The 22,480-nt window shown below is 37.4% G+C and overlaps 1 protein-coding gene across 9 annotated transcripts in view; it reads left to right on the top strand.

Moving 5' to 3' along the window:
- Ten-m (teneurin transmembrane protein Ten-m) overlaps positions 1-22,480 on the top strand; it is a 653,992-nt gene that overhangs the window by 385,978 nt on the left and 245,534 nt on the right. The window contains exon 1 of one of the 9 annotated variants that reach the window (XM_069110248.1): positions 10,551-11,053. The exons of 7 other annotated variants lie outside the window; for them this stretch is intronic. The gene's annotated coding sequence lies outside the window, so the exon portion shown is untranslated. Of the gene's footprint in view, positions 1-10,550; positions 11,054-17,694; positions 17,851-22,480 lie in introns of those variants that run through there. One more of the 9 variants, XM_069110249.1, reaches the window with a different exon arrangement.

Genomic DNA, 22,480 nt, shown 5'->3' on the forward strand with positions numbered 1-22,480 from the left:
ATAAAAATCGAACAACAAAATCGAATACACAACGAATCGAAAGTGAACAGACACGTAAAAGGTATGGACGTTTTTCATCGACTTAACGAAGTCGTAAAATATAGTAGCTACAGCGTGTTCTCTAGTCCAAAGCTGAAGCACGAGAGAAAGAGAGAGTAGGGCGAACGTGTGTAGGAAATTGCCGAGCAAACAGAGACAAGAATGCACACGTGGTACAACGAACGTGTGTAGGAATCGTGGTTCATACGTGCGAATACACGCGTAGGTAGTGAGAATACGGAGAGCGGGTCAGAGGCAACCCGATGCATTATTCAACTCGGTCAACCCTAACTCACGCAAGACGCATCCTCATCCACCCTCGACCACATTTAGAATGAACCACGTTAACTACCAATCCGCGTGTACAAGTAAGCCTCAGGATGATAGTAAGCCACTCTTCGATCGCGTAGTACTCCGCTAGAGTTTAACGATACAAACAACTGCTTATCAAGAAGTTTCAGATTAGTCTACTTAGTGTCTTCAACTTAGTTTAACTCCACAGCCTTGATTTTTTAGCCTGAAAATTTCCGTGAGCGTATGTTTGAAGGTTTGAATGATGCAATTTCATCTTGGTTTCTTTTATATGAAAATATTTGTTTTCTTGTTGAAAATTCGAAATGTTCTTTCTTGTGATTTGGTGGATTATTTACTAATATTTCATAAATTTAGTATTATATAAAAGGTCTGTCTATTCAATTTCATCTTTTGGTTACAATCATGCTTTTAATGTTCAAATAATTTTCATTTCACACCCAGCCACCGTGTAACCAATTTTGCCTTTTTTCCCTGCTAAAATAAACGAATAACGTGTACCTACATCGTAAAAATGTCGAAAATAAGGTCAGCCGGAATAAACATTTGTACAAACTTTTTTTGATCATTTCTATGCAGTGAGTTCACCCCTGAAGTAATACATTTTATGAAATGCTCTGTGTGCTCGCGATCTTAATTTTCCTCATAGCACAGGCTTGCTGCGTTCGCTTTAAAACCACCTTCACGAGATAGAAAGATACCGTGTTCCGCTGAACACAAGCGAACTTAACGTGTCACCTGCAAGAAAGCTTCCTATATAAATTATCATAAATGTCCGCTTGTATTACGCGTTATTCGACTTTTTTTCTTTTTCAAACTTTCAAGCAATGAAGAAGTAGAATTTAGTAATTGTTGTAAAAATTATTTCCAGAGTGACCTGACTTGTCAAGATCATCAAGATTAAATTAGCTTCTTCCCGATGATTAAATTCAACTAAAAATCACGTTTTTCTCTTTTACTCTCAAAGAACTTTATTCTTTCTACATTCACAACATAAATCAACATTTTATAATAATTCAACCATTTGATTAAAATATACACTAGATCTGTAGGCTTCCTTCTTTTTAAAAAGTTTACTGTCTATAAGAAGTAAAAGACCGTCGCTGTTGTTTATCGTTCACACGGTCGAGCGCACGATAGTAAGGGTCGACAAAAATCGGAAGGAACTGGAAATGTTGGAGACAAGGAGGAGCAGGGTCGCTTTTGGGGGAGTTTGAAAAGTCCTTTGCGAGTCGCGGTCTGATTCGAGAGTGGTCAGGCGAATCGAAATGGGTATTTGGTATTCTGACGAAGTAACTCCGGCCTCTTTCCTCTTTTCCGCTCATCGCACATGCACGCCAACTATCTTCCGATCGTTCAAGAGTTCCCCGTGTCTTTCGTCTCCGAAGCGAATAAATATTTGCGACAACGACCAGACCACGAAACTCTTCATACAGCAAAGGCCGAAATAGAATGACTCTACCTACTCGACTGCGCCTTCGTTTGCTTCTGAAAAATAGAAAATGCTCGACTCGTTAATATTAAACTCTATACACACTGTATAACGAAATGTATTGCAAAAATGAGAATTGTGTACTTTAACGTCTTATTAGCCCTATTATTGAGTATAAAATTGCATACGCGCTACTTATTTACGTTATTAAAAACAAGGTAAATAAAATAAATTATTGTTTTGTCGGGGTATGTAAAATAATTCGACGTAATTCAAAATCCATTCCAAAATAAATAAAAAAAGGGAGAGTCCAACAAGGAATAAAGAAAATTGATTGAATTTCAGCTTACCTCGATTCACAGCGCCTTATCATTCAATTTATACGTCGTAGAACTCGAATTCCTCAGTGACCAAGCTACAATTCCTCCCCGAGCACCAACAATCGATAATCGAGCCAAAGAACCGGAAGACTCGTCCCAGCGACTACATTGGGTAGTTTCCAGTTTTTAATTAGCGTTTCTTTACGAATTCGAAAAGCAATTTCTTAGCAAGTTAACAAACAGGACAATGTCTAGCTCAAGTCTTTGGCGGAGACTTCGATTTGAAGCAACTCGCGGTAAACATTCGAGATGCTCCAACTTTCCACACGGTCCCCTTCGCGACTTAAGACGAGAAAGGAGTCGTTTTCATCCTTAGCCTTCTCCATTCTTCTTTCCTTATCTGTCTTTTCCTTCGTGAACTATCACAAGTTCGCGAGGGCTATCGATTTGATCGCATGGCGAATTCGTATCAAACGAACCGATTGCAGAAAACTTGTCGAGAGCCCGACGAAATCCTTCCTTACCTCTCCCTCTCTCTCTCTCTCTCTCTCTCTCTCTCTGTCTTTCTAGTGAACCACCCTCCAATTCTTGCAGCCCTCTCCGCAACCGTGTTCTCTTTTTCTGTATGCTACATCCCTCCTCCGTTTCTTTCCCGATTGTCCTGGTTTTATTCCAGGCCATTGCCCTCATCGTCCTTCCTCGCGAGACGCTACAGGGAATATAGTAAAAGCTACGAGGTATGAATCAAAAGACCTCAAAGGATTGAAAACACTCTTACGAAGATGCTGTTCAGTTTCGATCACCGGTTAGCCGAATCCGGAACGCCGAGAAATTGCTGTATTCTTCACGTCCCGTGGTAAATGGCCGCGGTTTGTCGATCGAACAGACACACTGTCTGTACACCCTGTCGCAATGGTAGTTTTCAAGTCTTTTTCTATCCTGCGAATCCTGTATTTGATGTTGTAACAGTTGTAGATTGTAGCAGTTTGGAAGATTTATTATATATCTGCCAATTGCTGTTAATATATCGAGTAGCTTTCCCAAAAAACTATTTGTTGTTTCAGTAATGAGACTTGAAACGAGATCTCTAGAATTAATCAGGGACAACACTACTTTTAAACTTAGCATTTTTATGATATATAATTCTTCTTTAATCTCCTATCAAATATAACGCAGAATGTATCTACTGTGAAAGAGGTTATGAAATTTCCAAACGACTTAATGCTTCAAAGATAAGTTTAACTCTTCCGATGAATAATCGTAGGTTTAAAAAAGAAATTCGAACATCGCGCCTCTCGGCACTTTGTTTTTGCGAGATATCGGGCACGGACAAAGAAGTGCAAATTTCAGAACTTAGACGTCATTAAGCGAAGAGTGGCAGTCCCTCGAAAAGTTTTATCAGTTTATTCAGGGTAATCTCCTGACATTAAATTAATGAACGTCGTGGCTCTTGTTTTGTCACGTGGTTTTCTAAGAGCAAACAACTTCGGAGGCAAGGAAGCGGGCTCCATTTTACCCTAAGGATGAACATTTCCTGTGCCAACGCGTAATTTTGGAAGCAACAAGAAACGAGCTCCTTTATTTTACCCTTTAATTTACCTATAAATCTCGCAATACTACAAAACTTTACGAGGGTTCAACTGAATAATTGAATTATATACGTAGTCAGTTGCTTTTAAATTGCCACTGTACCGTACATTGTTACGAGATAAATTAGACCTGCCGCCGACTTCTCTGTATAGTTTCTGCTTCTCCCTCCTTTCAAATTAGCAACCTTCATTCCACGCTCACGATTATGGGCATAAAATGTCACTTTCATTTGTCACCAGCTTAAAATCTAGGTTTATGGAACATGTACCATTCTATCGGATATAAAGTTTTTCACGATCTTATAATTCGTTAACGTTAGCAAAGGGTGCGTTAATTGAAAATTATTTGATTTTAAAACAGACACGGTACTTACTTTTTACTGTCCCTTTGATCTGTAGTTTCGCTGTTTTATATTGTAACTTGGTCCAATTCTTGGAAATTCTGCGTCTATTTAATATTCGAGGACTAAGAATGATACCTGCAGCTATTTCACGTTTATTACTTTCTGACGGTAGGTTACATTCATACGCTATTATTATATCAAACTATATAAAAAATTCAAATACAAAAATCGTTATCGCTAGACTGCAGGTGTTTAAGTGTTTTAAAATATTCTTATAATATTATTCTATTGTTTTAGTAGAGACACGATTGGATCTTTTATGAATATTGAAACTTTGATAATCGTCAGTTTTCTATATAGAAGATATTTTTGAAAACTTTCGATAGAGATAATTTGAGATAAAGAAAGGAAAGAAATTTTTCTCTCTTTGCAATGTAACGCTGATGATCCGGTCGTACTGGAAACGAGGTCATCGTTCTTCTTCTCGTCGATCGGATCATGAAATACAGCGAACACTAGATTGCCGTACAACGAGACCGTATACAAAATTCACGTAATCCTGTCGACTTTTAAGATAGCCTTTAAATCATTTATCTTCGTATCGTGCTTGATCGAACGATAAATATTTATTAATCATACTCGAAGAAACGTATCTACTTACGTACGATACCTTCAAAAATTGCTGCTATATATTTCCGCTTGTCATATTAAAAATTGAAAGATCTTAGCATGCGTATTTTTATCTCAAAAAATTTAGTAGAATCATTTCATAATTATAGAAAAGCAGAACAATGTTTGACTAAATCGTCTAAACTTCTCCTAAACTAGGATCGAACTTATTAGATATTACGTATAACTCACGTATTAGCCATTTGCATGTAGTTTTCTGACTGAAAACACAATAATATGCAAATGCGGTTCATTATATCGGAAAGAAACAAAGGACGCATCGACACAACTTTCCAACTGAAACTTTAGAGAAGAGTTAGCGAGCTCGCATAGATTCGCACCTGAAATATTTTCTGGAAAAGGAGGAAGGAAGGTCTGGTGGCTCGATGGCTTTTGCACGTCCTTCAGAACCTCGGCCCGTGTTGCCGATAACATCCTAACATCCTTCAAATCCAACGAGGTGTACACACACGAAACACGCCTGAAAGCGGAACTCATCGACGTTGGTCGACACACACCGATGCACATCTCAAGCCCCGGTACCCATCCATCTTATACACGCGTCTCTGAAGAAGTTTTATTCTGTACGTTTCCAACCCTCTGGCCTATCTTCCTTTGCGCGCGATAACGTCAGCCTCCGCAACTGATTGTGAGAGAAGGATGTCGCCCCCTATACGGAATTTCCTTCTACGTTTCGTTCAGGATCATCCGAGACAACTTAAATCTTCGACATATTCCTCGTGAGTTCACATCGATGCCCTTTTATTACGTCGTACATCTTGTTATATCGTTTATTTTTTCTTTTAAATCATTTCCTCGATAGCGATAATTATTATGATATTTATGCATACGCCTAATCGTTCTAAGAACACTTCTTACAAACAAATGAAATATTTGGGTTATCATAATATCTTCATTTAAGTCAGTAAGGTGAGCTCTACGTAATGTACTATTTCTTCTTTTTATATATCAAAATAACTATTTCTCCATTTATAGTTTTCAAAGCTTTGAAAAAGACGTCTCTCCTTCCCATTGAATAATTCAATTTTCTTTTTAACTCAAATAGAGAAGATAAGGGAATTTGGACGAGTTTCCCTCTGGGAATGATCGATGCAGAATGAATGTGCATGTATGGAAATGCTGGCTAGGAGTCGTCACTATTCTAGGAACGCTTTCATATTTACATATTCGTAGATTGCTTCAGTTAAGTCTGTGCACGATACAAAAGGACGATAGGATAATGGCTCTTACTGATGCATATGTAAATCAAAATCGAATTACCTCGCTGGATCTTCCCGAAGCATCTTTCGAAAAGATGACTTGTAGAGGAGTAAATAGGACAGAATCTGACGTTTAAATATTTATTAACTGTGACTATCTTTCACAGACTTCTTTATTTAAATACGCCACAAAGGTACTCGGCAATTTTGAAATACTTCTATCATGCGGGTTATTGAAAATTTAAATTTGAACGAAAGGAGAGAAAATCTTGCAAGAGAACATTCTATTTTCTAATATATTTATCGACAAAACATAAAAGAATAAAATAGAATAGATTATAAAACTGGCTGAAAAATGAATGATACTACGCTTCGCTACGTTGAGAAAAGGATCACTTTTCTTCAATTTTCAGTGATTTTGCCTCATCTCGCTCGCTTTCCCTTTCATACGGAACAATCATATAAATATCGGCACACCACCGATTCTTCGAAAGATCATCCTCCTTTCTTCGCCAGAAGTCGACATTGAAGAGCGAGTAGGATGAAAACAGAGCGTAGACAAGATTCTCAAAGCCTGCCTTCCTCGCTCTTTCTCTCTGGTAAACGAACTATTCCAGAGCCCCGCCTCTATTCCTTCCATTCTTTCCTTGACTGCATTTGTTCCTTATTAGATATTCCGTTTTATTGAACGAAGCCTAGAAGCCTTCCTTCCTGACGCCCTTTCTTGCATCCTTTTGCTTTGCTTCAGCTACATACGAGGATATATTCTTCTTCTGTCTTCTTCTTTGCTCTCTCCAAACCCTCTTTGGTTCCTTACTTTCCCTTCGATGCGAAACGCGCGGCTCCTCGTCCACGACATCATTTTATTCCGCGTCTCGAATTTCAAACGTTATTATTCACCCTTCCGCGAGCCCCTCCTGCGAATCTTAGATCTTTCTCGTAGAGCATTTCCGGTTAGGTGCGCACCCGGAAGCCATTCCTTCCTTCTTCTTCTCTTCTCTTCGATTCGATTCTTAGAAATGTTTCGCTCGGGCTATAGTCGTCGATTCCATTTCTTGTTCACGCGCGGGGGCGTCTCCGGCAGGGAAATTTCTTTGTACATTCAATCGGGGATCAGAAGTGTATTTTGATGAGGAGACAAAGCCCGGGTTTTATCGTCACTCCGTGAGTTGAAGCGTGAGCGATCATGGATATAGTAACGTAATGCGATCTCTCCTGTCGTATCACTCGTATACTCGCATCGTAGTCTACATAGAAATTAATCTGTGTGAATATTATGTAGAACCTGCTTTATTCTACAAGTTAAATTACATTGTGTCTCTTATTTATGTCTACATTCAATTTTATAACGTAGAATGTGCATTTTTTATGGAGAGGCATGGTTAAGTAGTCTGTTAGAAATATTATTTTTAAAATAAGAATATAAATTTTTAATTTGTAACGAAGAACTCAAGATAGAAATTAGTAGCTAAAGAAATGTAGTTTTACACTCACTATTCCATTATCGGACAATAAGGAAAAATAAGTAGAAAAGAATTTTTATTATTTTCGCGTGATCTATATTAACAGTACAGAAAAGTGAGTCACTTGCAAGGCAAATATTTGATATTTTTCCATATTAGATCAATCGAAAATTAAAAGCTTTCCTTTCGACGAAATAACGAAATTTTATCATTTTATCGATAGGAGGAGACTACGTGCAATACAACGTCAATCACAAAGGTGTAGAAATTAAAGCGTAATATCGTAACATTGGAAAGTATAGAGCGTCGTCACTTTTTGCTCGCGGAGGAGAAGGAAGGAAAACAAACGAGTTCTTCCTGTAATTCGAAACGATAGAACACTTTTAAAACGAAGTTACCAGCAACAATCTCCGATAAAATGTTTCTAAAGCTCTCTCGTTACTTAAGCTGTATAACGATATTGAGTGTCACTGGCATGTTCTATGCCCGTTCTCACGTAATAAAACAATTTCATTCACGTTCGAATGAAATACCGTGAACGGCCAAGAGACCGATGGTGGATCGATATCCGAATGATATTTTATACGTGAAAGCTTCCGAAGGTAGCGATAATAGTTGTTTCTAAATCGTGTCAATGTTTTCGAGTAATTTATTTGCGACTAAATAACGCACACATCACGATGAAATACATGTATCGGCGCTGACGATCTTCAAACGAAACATTATTTATAACTTCTATTTATCTCCAACACAAAAGCATATTCGCATTAAAACTATTTCGGCGATGTTAATTTGTATCTTTTAAAATCTTTCTTTTCACTAGCGAGTAACGCGTATAATTGCCATTTCGTTAAAACAATATGGTCAGTTTAACTAAAAGAAGTCAGAAAGTGAACAATCAATATTCAACCTCTAAAACCTTCCAACTCATTAAACCCAAATGCTCAAATAATAAAACAAGAATTCGAAACGTGAATAATCAATATCAGTCAACCCTCCCGGATTCCTCAATCTCTATTCCTCCCTTCAGCTTCGAAAATAACGAACGCAGCAATATCTGATCATCCTAAATTGGTCGTACCCTTTTCACGGTGCTCTTGATCCAGGCAATCATCGTCCTGAAGCCATCATCCAGGAATGACCCCAAGAAAGCCGTCCCTGTGTATCCTGTACGTTTTGTTCCTCTATCCATTCCTTCAATTTCTTTTCTCGCTCGTCTCTGTTCACCTTCGATGCGTATTCCTTCCTGGATTCCTTCTCCACTCACATCAGTCGTCAATCTTTCCTCCTGCATCTATCGTCGTTTCTTTCTCATTTTCTCTTATATTCTACGAGGCTCTGTCGCTTTTTCTTCACATTTTCCCCCTTGGACCTTCGATTCCCGCGTTTCTCACCTGAACAGCCGATTATGTCAGTCGGAGTTAAAGCCATGTTTGTTTATCTGATCCCACGTTATAACTACAGACAGACAGGCTACCGGTGGCTGCTCCGGGCGCTACCTCTTGCGTATTCGAGCGAGACGAGCAGAGATAGAAGATAAGAAGAAACGAAAGAGAAAGAATGAGAACAGCGTGCTCCGTAATGTCGCTCGAGGCGAGGACGCCTCTCCTTCGGAAAACAGTTTAGTTACGATGAATGGAGCGAATGAATCACGCGAACCAATTAAGGATTACAGTAGAAGATAGAGAGAAAGCAAGAATCGAGGCTGCTTCTTCACGCCTGCTTAACCTTCGCTGGCTCCCACTTAATTGCAACTGCTAAATATACTTTCCTCCGATCGAACGTTCCGTAAATTTTCCTCGAACGCGTCCAACGAACGTTGAATCGCGAGTTAAGTCGACTTTCGTAATGCCCCGAGCAGTCAATTGAGTGTGTCGTGGCCATTGTGGGTCTGCGTGCAATAGCAGAGGACGATAGCTTCTATTTAGTCCTGCTTCGTGTTCACGGTACATAGTTAGGTTTATCTTTGCTAATTACAAAATGTAATTGTAGAACGTGAGTGTGGATAATATCTATTATCTATTATCTATTGGTAAAATCGATTGGTAGACGCAGATTTTGCTATTAAATGGAAAGAGAACTGTTCTAAGCGCAGTATAATTATTCCTTTCGTTCGTTATTTATACAATATCCTTACTTACTTATTTGTCCATAATTTGATATTTCGTAGTATGCCAATCTTCCTTCCCAAAATTGTTGCAAATCTGTCATCTTGGTATCGTATTCAATCATCAAAATTGTGAGTCTATGCTGCATAGACTTACGATAAATTTAAACAAGGTGGATGTTGCAGCAGTTCCGTTTATACGTCCAGAATCAATTTAGTTTATCTGTTAATCTGGCAGTTTATCTTCAACACGAAGCATTCGTCTATGTTTTTCCTCTGTTTTATCTTTAACGAGATCCACATGCCATGTATTATGACTTTAATACAGCGAAGCACCAAGCGTTTAAGCTTATTCGATAGCTACATGATTTCAACAATATTTGTTTTCCGTTACAAGAATTTCGGCGAACAGGATGAATTTTATTCAAGATTTTTCAACGAAAAATGATATTCCGATCACGTTGTACTTTCATTTAAGAACGAATTACATACATATATAATCACATCACCGACTCTACGCTATCCTCCTCTAATAATCTGATCTAGGTAATCAAATTTAATTTTATATTCCACTTCTTTCGTAGCTGAAATAAGAACGGACCTGATCTACTGCTGTTGGTAGTGCTCGCGTTACGTCCTCGAGCGGGCGTCCTGGAGAAGAGGGTATTTGACGCGAGAAGCCGACACCTCTTCTTCCCCGGTCTTTTCCTACGGTGGCACTGGTGGCTCGCGCTCTCTTCTCTGGGGCGCGGAGTGCCGATTTAGGGGATGAAACACGGAAGCAGGTTCGCGTGTACGCTCACATAGGTGCACACGCGTTCCTGTGTGTACGTAGATGGACAGGATAGGGCAACGAAGGGAGAAAGGGGTAACAATGCCAACGAGGACTACGAGCAGGACGAAAACGTCGACGACGACGACGACGACGACGATGTCAGCGACGGCCGTTGACGACGGCGCAATGTCGCCACGGTGTCGCACGCATGCGCCACGTAGAAGTAACAGCCGCGGACTCGGGTCGAACCGGGAAGCCAGTCAGTGTATTGCCAGCTCCTGTACCGCGAACGCTGAACTCGCACGTTCCTATGTAATCGCGAATCTAGCCCCTTACTGGCCATCGCACACACAGTGTTCCGGCTTCCTCGCGACAGACTCGAACCATCGACTACGCCTCGAACTAACCCAAATCTCTCGACCCTCTGACAATATCATTCTTCTTTCACGATTCTCGTTGTGATTTCGTTCAATGTAGGAGAATCGAGATCAGTGAAGAAGAATAGTGCAGGACATTGGCGTGTACATGTGTTGTGTGCCTTCCAGCGGCAGGATACACCGGCTGTCTTTGGATATATGTAGCTACCTTCCCGTGGCACGGATTCCTGCGACTGCATTGCACAATCGGCCTGTAAATCGACAATCGTGTTTCGTATCGATAAATCGGTGTTTACTATGATGATGATCATTATTATAGTGATTTGAGAGTGTGTGCAGTGCTCGTGTGCAATGACACAGAGGGCAACCGCCGGTGTACTTATAGGATCTTAAATGTACCAATTAGGTGAGTGACGCATTCTAGCGGATCTTTCACTTTTTGAATCTCCTACGGAGACATGACTTCGTAGATTAAGTATTGTATGTTAGGCATGTATATACCAGTTATTACGGATATTTAACCTACTAATTGCGTGACTGTTTTTTGAGCATTTCTGAATTTACAAAGTTCCTATAGAAACATAGTTTCGTAGATTAACTATGTTGTGTTAGTACGTAGATATATTGAGTTGTTAGGATTTTGTTGGTAGTGTGTTTGTTACTTATGGTCAATCGCGCGCTCTTTCGGTGTTTCTTGCCTCCCCACCACGCCCAGAGTTTAAGCTCGTTCGTTGTCCCGAAAGTTCGAACTCGACAAGGTGACAAGCGCTCGGTTTTTTTAATGCGAGACGTGGTTGCTTTATCTCGCGTTCCAGCTGCCGATTGATGGACAATTGGTGGGTGAAAATGGAGCGCTAAACTCGCGATTTCATTCAAAGGACATGCAATTACCTTTCATATATATAGGAACAGGAGAGAACGGAAGAGCACGTTTAACAGTAGCATTATTCATTAAGGTGTATGGTATTATGGTTGAAACTATAATGAGAGAAACGACAAACGTATGACTATACTTATTAATATTCAGATGTGAAACAACAGTTATATATGTGATACACAATTTGTTAATTTCAATTTTGCCGTGAAGGTAGATACAGTAAAATGATCACATGATTTGTGACGAGTGAATTGTGTATTAAAAATACATTCAATTATATAAAAGATATCTTAATATCGTGTAATTTTTTCTCATGGTGTGAAATAGATATACATGCATTAGATGAATTAATTATTTTTCTTAAATTTCTGATTGTCACTTCTAATTATACTCCTAATTATTGAAATTTCTAATTGTTGTAATTTCATATAATTAGTGGATAATTGCGTCATTTGTATCATTTTGTGATACATTTCTTGAAAATATTCTCATTCTTAAAGAAAAGGTAGAATTAGTATCTTTTAAAGAAAACATAACATAAGAATTACAAATTTATATTTCTCATAAATTTTAGCAAAATATCTGAAAAGTAAATATGAAAATAATAAATTATAAAATATGTAGTGACTTTTACGTTAAATTTTTTTAAATATTCGCATTAAATATACTTATTCTGAGCTGTTATCGGATATATTTGCACATATCAGGACGAAAACAAAAATTGATTCTTGTTCGTTCACGGACATGCTGTAAAGTAAATTTGTTTAGAAGCAAGTTCGCTGACGCTGGACATTCTTGACATTCGCGTTAGAAGAAACGTCGACCTGCTGAATGTTTATTGAACAAGTTCGTAGAAGCTTCTTAGCGTGATATTTTGCTTCGCGTGAAAGCTCACACGACGATGTGAAAATATTGAAAAGTCGGTAGTAAAGTTTGATTAGAATATTCTCAATAAAATAACGAAAACGTTTTTCTTTATCTTCGTCACACTCTTCGAATTATTTTCGATTCCATCATGGGGTTTTCTTTTCAATTAAGTTTGATAAATTTTCATCCTAAAGTGTTAAGAATCTGTTCGTTAGTTGAGTGATTGAAATAAATAAGAATCAGATGTTGCTAAATCCAGAGAATAGAGTGAATGTTGTAATATTTTATCTAATGTTGTTTTCACTACGTGAAACTAATATGACCACGGTCATGTTGAAACAGAATTCAATTTATAATCGATCATCATCGTATTTCAACTCAATACCCATGAATGCAGTATTGTTGCTATTATTACGATATTGAAAACGCAAGCGTGTTTCATTCTTTTTCAACATGACTAACATTGAACAAATATAAAAAATTGGCATGTTATCAATGTGTGATGGTAATATTGAGAAAAGAACGTTGAAACATGAATTTCGTGAATGCGTAAACAATGCTACTATTTTTCCAATCGCGTTGTGCTGGAATTAATTAAAGAGTTATATTAATTGAGTATATGGCTTGCAAATGTACACATCAATGCAGATATGAAAACAATGTGTCAATATATAAAAATCATGTGTCTTCTGTTTTTAACGCGCTTTGTTTCATTTCGATCCAATGTGTGTATTTTTCTCTAATCAAAATAATTTTTAGTTAGAGGAACACATGAAAAAAGTTGTGCTTTTTTTAGAAATTAATTCATCACTGAAAAAGATTGAATTAATTAATAAATTTTAATTTTGAAAGGACGATGCGTTACAGGCGGACGATCTACCGGTGGCATTTAAATGGAAACAAACGCGACGCGCGTTTTCGCTCTTCAAAACGACAGCACGTTCGGTTCGGCGTGCGGGTAGCGTGTCACACGTGCCGTTGGCAGCTACGAAAATAGTTGCGCGAAAAATAATGACCCGCGTTCAGCCACGCGAGCGCTGCGAAGTAGAAACGCGAAATTGAGCAGGATATGGTAATAGTGGCGAGGGCGTGTTAGCCTCCGGCCACACCATTAGGCTTCTTGTCACGTAGAAAAACTATACGCGACGCTAGAATTACTAATAAAATTCTATTGTTCCAAACTTTCGATCTTTGTAACCAGCAGCCGTTTTTACTACACGTTCAATTTAGTCATGGACTTTTTTGTATATTTGTTCGTACTGTGAATGGCAAATGACTCTTTACTAACACTTTCGTTATTATTGATGTGTATCGCTTTAATTGCCTAACAATCAGTTTTTATCTTCGTTAAGTATATCTTTCGATCAAATTGTCCAATAAGGGAAACCCGTATGAAACCGTATACTTAGAGTTCTGAGTCCATAATCTTTTAATTTATGAAACAAGCGGTGCAATTAAGATTGTATTTACTAAATACCTCCATAATGAAAGATCGAGACACTTAAAAACACAAGAAACTCGATTCACTGCAGTACATGTGTTTTGTAATAAGCTTCCAGTGAAAAACGCTTGAATGTGGTAAAACGTAATTGCCAAGGGGCCGCCTGTTTCTTTTTTTTTTTATTTTAATTAATTATGAAGATAAGTATGATAGACGGTTTTGTACAGCTTTCTCCTAGTTGTGGACGAGAGTGTACATGTGGGAGTTGTAAAACGATTTCGTAATGAAACTTGTTAGAAGGTGAACGTTGACCGGGAGCGATACGGCGCGAATAAAGCCAGCGGGTGTTAGAATCGAAGAATGCATAAATATGTAGGCACACGCGGACTACATTTGCATGTCGATGCTATCGACGATGGCTGGGTCGACGACCGGCCAGTTAAGTATTTTTAATAGGCGGTCAGACCAAAGGAGCGCTTCGTTCTCGTATTCACTGATCCGTTCTATCAAGAGCAATTGATTGCCATGCTACTGAGAAGCTAATCGCAGTCATTTGTCGTTGTTCTCAACTTGCCCCGCCGTCAAATAGCATTCAATCGTCTTAAGACTATCGGATACGTCCAGTCTTCGTGAATCATCTGCAAGCATCCAAGCCTGTCTTCGAATCTCTGACCACTTTCTTCGCTAGATAAAGAACCGAGGTAGAAGCACGATCTTCGACCTTTCACCTCCAACGCTTCCTCCTCATTCTTTCCAAATGTCCGTTTGTAAATGCGCGCGTCAATATCGAACAATATACATACATATCATTTCTTGTTAGGATGTCGTTTAAGGGAATTATTAGTTACAACTATAGATAAGCCTAATAAGTGAAGAAACATCAATAGTAAATATAATGATATAAATGACGTTCTATGAGCTGTTTTCTATGTATCGAGTGTCTTATTGGTAGTAAAAAGATTATTTAATTATTTTAAACAATATATTAATTTATATTCACTGAATAAAGTAGACTTTCCAGCTGATTTGTTTGAAGTAGAAAGTTTAGAGCCTGAATAATTAATTTCTCATAAATAACTTATGTTTAGATTTTCAAAGATATCTTCAATCGTACAATTAACACATTTAAAGTCCTAAGTAATAATTAGTAACGGAGAGTGTAATATTTGATTTTGAGTTAACTGACCATCGACTATCCTATAATTTCGGAACAAATGCTTTCGCGCCCGCACGATTAACGCCGTATTCGAACGTACAAACAACAGGCATGATGTTAATTGATGCCAGGTCAATTACGTAGTTCGCAGACGTGTCATTAACTTATAGTCCCCGGTTGAATTGCATGTTTGGAGAATATTCTATTACGGATGAAATGACTTAACCCTGTCGCTTACACAATTAGCTGAGAGATTTTAATTTCTGATTTAACACGTTTTTCATCGAGGGGCTTGTAAAGCCTTCTGTTTCTTCTCATTGCGTGACTATTTACTTGAAAAATACAGACGTATTTTATTAGCTTTTTTGTAGTTTGAAACGCATATGAATGATCTGATGAAAGAATCGAATCTGATCGCATTTTCTATTAGAATACTATCTTTTCTTTCTTCTATAAATATCAATCAGTGTTTAATAAACCAGTCGTTCTAAAATGTAGTTCTGTTTTTAAATAGATTGGTATTTTAGAAATTAATTCATCATAACCAGAATATTCACTTTTTTCTTCTCCATTTATCTTTATACGAGAATTAGACATAAACACGGCAACAAAGAGCCACAAAAAACCCTCGACCTCAAAATATGCCAACACGAGTTTATGGTGTTACGCAAAAAGCATTGAAATTCCCGTAGCCAGTTAAACCACCGAGGCGCGTCGACAAAGATATTTCGTTGCTTAGTAAATATTCATTTCGAGAGCATCGATCGTGAATGTAATCGGGCAGCTTAGCGTTTGCACCAGGTTCGAAACAGTGACCGACATTTTCTCTGTCCAAACTGCACAGAAGAGTGAGGCGAAAAAAATCAAAATTATACGGCAACTTTCTAATAGTAAAAAAAGCTCACTTCTACTCTTTCAGATTAGAGGTTTAATGTAACAGTGTTATACTTCGTTCTGTTCTCCTCTACAACCTTATACTCTAACTAATCACGACGAAAATATCTCGTTTTTCTTCCTTTAAACATCTTTTGTACCCAGAATTCATCGATGCAAAGCAATTTCTCAAGAAAGTGGGATACTTTACATCGGGGTTGTACAAAAATAAAAGGGTTAGAGGAAAGGTATCGATAGAGTCTCTCTGTCGAAGTGCACTGTTTCAAAGAAAAGAGAAGAGAGTAGGTGAAACGTAAAGTCGGAGGGTGAGCGTCAGACCGAGGGAAACGACGGTTGTAGGCTTGAGGACGACAGATGAAGGTGAGAAGAGGGACGTACGCAGCGGACAGTCGCGTTTAAAAATGCAATCAGGATAATAGCGTGCCTTGAAGAAGGAATTCCTCTTTATTTCTCTGTTTCCCCTCCTTAGTTGGACTCTATGTCTCCTTTCGAGGCCCTCCCTCTTCATCTCGCCGATTTACTTTGCTTCCGGCGCGTGTTTACTCACGAACAAAGTCCACGTTCCTCAGCTTTAATTTGTTAAAAGCACGAAAGGCAGCAGCTGTGGAAATTGGAAGGGTGAGAGAAATCACGCGTGCAAATTTGAGAATTTTTATGGTGGTTACGAGAAATGTATATAGAAGCGTGGAAACATCGTATAATACGATAGAAAAGCTTCAATGAATGTTGAATAACACTGAGAAGTGTTTTCGATACGGTTGAGGACTTAATCATTCTTTATACCGATAACTCTCCGTTGGCTCAAGTTTGAAAAGAATTTCACACAATTGTCACGAAATAAAGCTTGAACGAGTGGTACAGTTTTTACTAATCCTGAAACATTACTTTCTTGGCAAGTCGAACTTTCCATAGGAAGTTTTCTCAACAGGAAATAAACTTCTGTTATTTTCAAGTGGCATAAACTCTAACCGTGAACGTTTGTCCAAGGGAAACTATGTAACGATTACGCTGTGGGAGAAGTTGAAAAAATACCGAGCCTTAGATTACGATAATTTATGTTGAAACTATTCCTTAACATAATTCTCGTTAGGCAGAAAAAGAGTAACAGGTGAAGTGCGGCGATTGCGGTAAATATTAATGTTTTATTCCATCCATTATAGTGCTTTCAACACATTACGGATTTAAAAAAAATTCTACGTTGAAGATTAGAAAAAAATTAGATAAGAACCGTAAAAAAAAGGAATTTTTATCGAAAAGTTTTTGTATTTTGTATAGTATGGTTAATAATCAGTAGGATGGTTATGTAGTCAGTGAAAACGTTTATATAAATTCATATTTTTATAAAGATAAATAAGAAGTGAATGTTTATGCTAGATCGGTATATATCAAATGTCGTTTTATACAATAAATCTTCAGTTGCACGTTTTTTCAAAATATCATATATTTATTCAAAAAAGTAACAGTTAATTTCCTTCTTCATATAGAGATTATAAAGCGCGAATCTTATGATTCGGCACACCGGCGGTCACCGCTTATGATCATCCGTAATCGTTATGATCACCGTAAGGGAGCGCATCGCGCGGTTTGAATTCGCGAAGACACGACAGCTGAACATGGCGGACACGATATTGCTATCGTCTACGTATTTAGTATTCTGATTCACAATGAATGTAGTTGAGAGAATTTGCGTGAATGATTTGCGTGAAGTGATAATGGAATACGTGAACGTGTATTTTAAGATATTAACGTTGTGAGTACAGGTTAGTTGAGTCGGAAAATGTAAATATAGATTGGAATCTGCGTGTTTTGGTTATGTTTAGAAATGTGTTTAGGGTGTGAAATTTTTAAGAACTGTGATTGAAAGCTCTGATTGCAGTCTTGAGAGGTGTGATTGAGATGCGAGAGAATGGATTCGAGATCAATTCCTGAAAATAATTCTGAATAAACGAAGAAAATATTCTACACGAGGTACATTCAACACACAATATATGTTCACATTATATACATATATATTTAGGAAAAATCGAGCAAAACAGAATCTCACAATGCTTATAACACACGATTATCGAATATGTATACATTCTTTTTAGTGTAAAATAATTCTTGACGGCTTTAATAATTTACTAATGATAACTCGAGTATTATGGCGCACCAACTTCAAACTTCAAAGAAACGACATTTCATACATTTGCATTAACCTACATACACATAATTAGCGACGTTACTGTAATACTGATTACATGAATTCTTTTTACTATAAGATAGTAAATAATTCGTGAAGATTGTAATAATTTGATTATTCGTTTTTACGTTTAAATAATTAAGAAATTTAATTGAATTACATGTACATAATTGACGAATCTATTGTAACATTAAATTCTTTTTAATATGAAAGAATCCTCGAAAGTTTGAATAATTTGTTAAATAATAATTCAATTGTGTGTGGCGTATCAAATTCAAGCTTCAGGTAAATGACATTTTCTTCCTCAAAATCCGGTAAGCAGATCTTATTCTATACTCTCATTGATCGATATGGAGCGCGTCTTAAATTAGTCTGTAATATTGTAGGGGGTGATAAAGTTGATAGACATTATCGCGAACAGGGAGGTCGGATGTCATAGAGCCTATATGGCTGGGAGCAAAAGCCTTCCTATATTATTGTGTGTATCGTATACACACGTACACATATGCATACGCGTGTCACATGCACATGTACAATGTACACATATGCAAGGCGTATGCTGTCATACCGATATGCACACGTTCGCGCGCATGCTTTGGTGCATCGACGAATCCGCGCCGCGACGCGACGTTTACGCAGCAGCCCGCTCGACGTCGTGCGAGCTCACAGCTTTTGATTACATACACGAATATATACGTGTGGGTGTATAGACGTAAGTGTACCATACACTGTACACTGTATAAGATGTGTATCAGTGGCTCTTTCACAACGCATCGTTTTTATTTTTAGGGAATTATCCCGGGGAGTCCGCTAAAATACTGCTTATATCATTGTCTTTCTATAATCGTATACAGTATAGAGTATTCATTTCAGTTGAAGCCCTTTTCTTTTCATTGATGTGTATGATATGTGTATGATGTGTGTATGATGGTCTATGGAATTTTGAAAATTTAATGGTTCGATGGGTTGAATGAAATAATGGCAAATAATGATTAGTAGACTACGGATTTTTATGCAAATTAATGTTTCCATAAACATAACTAAGACAATGAAACCTACGTAGAAATTTGTTCCACCCGCTAAATATTATAATGAGTATTATTATATTTTGAATATTTTATATATCCTTGCGTTTCATATGTATTATTCACATTTTTGTACAATTAGATTTTTCATAAATGTATAAAACTGCCGCAGACTAATAATTAAAAAAATGAAAGCTAAGCGTAGCAAATTAAAACAAGTGTGGTGTCAGCATCACATTTTACGTATTTTCAAGTGGTGGGATGCAAGACATTAAATGTTTATGTGACTTTACAAAATGTAATAATAAATAATAATTATATACTAATACATAATACCAACACGATGTAAGGTGAAAATTCAATAGGACATCAATTTTTTATTATTGTATAATCAAGAATTTTTCTAAAATTTAACTAAATTTCAAAATATAAAGTTTAGATTTCGACTTTGCTTTAAATCTGATAAATATTCCAAAGCCAGTAGAAGCTTTTTGATTCGTCCGTGGTATTTTTATTCGAATTATCTGTCCCTCATAGTCAGTCCGTCAAAGGAGTACAGCAAGTACATTAATTTCGGGACGACACCCCGAACGCAAACTTACACACATGTACCTGTACACTCGCGTCTGAATATGTACATATATATGTGTGTATGGTCTAGCGTATAGGTGGTCCGGGATGGTGACCACGACACGGTATATAGCTACGGCTAAACCCTGCTAAAGCTCGTAATGTATAGCCTAGCGCAACCCGTGCTACGCCCTCTGGCCAAACCCCACGATCCCTCTCTCTTCTCTTCTCTTACTTCTTGTCTCTTTTACTCTCTTTTCCACGTACATAGTCTGTTTTTCTATTACTTTCAGTTCCTCGCCCGGAGTTTCGATGGCAACTAGAAACCACCCAGGACGTTATTGAACTATCGCGTTGGATTTAACCAATCGTTCATTAATTACGTCGAATCGTTTTCGATTTAGGTAGTTTAGCGTGGCATTATTGGTAGTTTAACCTAGTATTAACGCGTGAGAGTATGAATGTTATTTGAATGGAATGCAGAGAAGATGAGACTGGATGTTCCGCTGACGTGTTTGTGACTGTTGGAATTGCGGTAAAGGGTAACGTATGGATTAGGAGGGTTTAGAATGAAGGCGGAAAGGAGAAGGGCTTTAAAAATGAAAATTGAACGAAGTATTATTGGTATTGGGATAGATATAGCTTTTCGATCGTTATTAGTGCCTAACAAAATTGCTTTAGCTAAGTAGAATTTTAAGTATTAGGAAAGCATAATTTTAGATATTAAGTAGGTAAAATTTTTAATGTATTTAAATATTAGGTACGTCGAATTTTTAGTATTATAGGATTTTTGATATAGGATTATTAAGTAGGTAGAATTTAGACATGGATAGGTTAATTTTTAAGTATTATGACTAAAATTTGTTAGTTTTGTGAATTTTTCAATAAATGAAACCAGTAAATGGTCTAATAATGGTTCTGATTAGCAGTTGATATCGAATAGGATGCAAGAAGATTATAAGTAATATGATAAATGAAAGATTAACGCTGCACTGGATGAAATATCATAACTGAACCAGGTTGAAAGTGCGGCTTACGATATCGTGATTCAGGCAGAGTAATGCACCGCTGATTAAATTATCAAAAGCGTTGAGGTTATTGGGGTGAAGGGTGGATAAGTCGTAGCCGCTGCGGATTCCGCTTTACCGATCGAGGGGGAACGGCCTTAGTTCAATTAAAAATTTATGAAGGGTTCCCCAGCTTCTGTAGTTTCATTATGTACCGATATTAATATTTCAAGGTTTATCTCAGAAGCGTCGTGACATTCTCTTTCTCTTCATACCTTTCGTATATTTTTTTCTTTGTGATGCTTGCACTCCCATTCAGAAATATTCAGACACTAATATTTTGCTTCTGTACAAGATCGATAGATCAGGTAAGTTTTCCAATGGTCTTTCGTATGAGACAATAATTCTTAAGCGGATCATTCTCTAACCAACCAAACATCATGAAATTAGAAGTAATTAAGAACAATTTAATTGGAACAAAACATTAAAAATTAAGAGATGCATAAACAAAGAAATTATTGTATATATCCAAAAGATTAAAGATTTGAGTGACGACTTCAATTATCTTGCTTGGTTTATGGGTTGTAATTTCTCCATGATTTTCCAAATTTAGTTAGGTTTTTGTAAGCATTCCAAAACTAATAGACGAAAATGTGTAAAGTATCTTCTAACATCTCAGAATTTTGTTCACGCCCAGGGTGGGCAGAAAAGAGACGACCATGGGGCATCCTCCTAAGGGAAGGTCCGAAAGTTCCCACTTTTCTAGGTGGGGTAGTTCCACCTCCTCGATCCTTGGTGATTCAGTGCGTTCACGGGAACGGTCAGATAACAAGTGAGTCTTTAAAGCCTTCGTTCTGGCATCACAAATCACGTTAGGATTAAGGGCGGCGGCACCGTCGGAGGTGGCAACGCCGACTCCAATTACGCTCACCGACCCATAGTCGTTTCCTTCTCCTTCGTCCTGTTTTCTTAAACCTGAATTTATTGTTTATTCCCCGGCGCTTTCGTTCGGCCCCGGTGTTTCTCGTGGGAGACACGGTTAATAAATCTTCGTCGTGTTCCGCGTCGAGTAGGAAAACAAGGTTCTTGTCTTGGTTCCCCGTGGCCTTTTCCTACGCGTCACTTCCGGTGAGATCTTCTTCCGTTTGGAATCAAGTCGTTGCGTTCCCCTGAAAACACTACATCTCAAATTAAAGAAAACACGGACTGCTAGGGACTACGATATTTTCAAAGCTGGATAGAGCCAATTAATGTAACGCGCTGGAAACTAATTACATGGGCTCCAGAGTGTCCTTGTTGTTGTGTCTTGTCTTGAATTCTTTTTTTGTGATTGAGTGAATGGGAGATAAAGCGTTTAGTAAAATGTGAGCGGGTAAGTGGATTATAAGATAAATAGTTTCTTTAATCTTGCTGTTTGATTAATGCATATGGCGATTGTTCATTCATTCTAAATTTCTATATCTCGATATTCTATGTCCTTAAAATTCTATTATAGAAACATACAATTATGGTAATTTAGAAATATAGAATACATCAAGGTATTTATATATAGTACATACATATATAATTTTCATATCGAAACAATAATAAATTTGAAATTTAAATATTTTTTTAATCAAAATATTAATAAAATATCAAATATATATATATATATATATATATATATATATATATACTTGTGATATAAATGTGATATATACGTATATAAACGTGATACTTGTTGTATATATATATTGTGTATCACGTTTCCCCAACGATTCAAGGAAAATCAACTCGGCATGAGTACTTTCGCGTTCTTTTTTCTTTTATATCGT

The sequence above is a fragment of the Bombus flavifrons genome, chromosome 3, assembly GCF_040668555.2.
Source record: "Bombus flavifrons isolate JBK064 chromosome 3, iyBomFlav1_principal, whole genome shotgun sequence".
Taxonomy (NCBI): Eukaryota; Metazoa; Arthropoda; class Insecta; order Hymenoptera; family Apidae; genus Bombus; species Bombus flavifrons.